This window comes from Penaeus vannamei, chromosome 2 (assembly GCF_042767895.1).
Source record: "Penaeus vannamei isolate JL-2024 chromosome 2, ASM4276789v1, whole genome shotgun sequence".
NCBI classification, from domain to species: domain Eukaryota; kingdom Metazoa; phylum Arthropoda; class Malacostraca; order Decapoda; family Penaeidae; genus Penaeus; species Penaeus vannamei.
In genome coordinates, this window is record NC_091550.1 from 36,875,098 (window position 1) to 36,875,369 (window position 272).

The window sequence follows — 272 nt, forward strand, 5'->3', positions numbered from 1 at the left end:
ATTTCACTGAAGATTAGCCTTTCTATAGCCTTTATATTTTGCTTCAAGAATTATTATTGTTAAGCTGCTGTGTTTATTACTAATGGGGAAAATTGCCTTTGAAGCTTCCTATTTCACGTTCTCCCTGATTCAATTACTCCGTCGCTTAGGGGAATAATGGGGCATCCGCTGCGATGGCACTACAGCGTGGCATTCCCGAGCTGTATGGCGTATGGCAACCACCTATTGTACTAAATCTTTCACAGTACTAAAGCTAATAACACGGCTTGTTA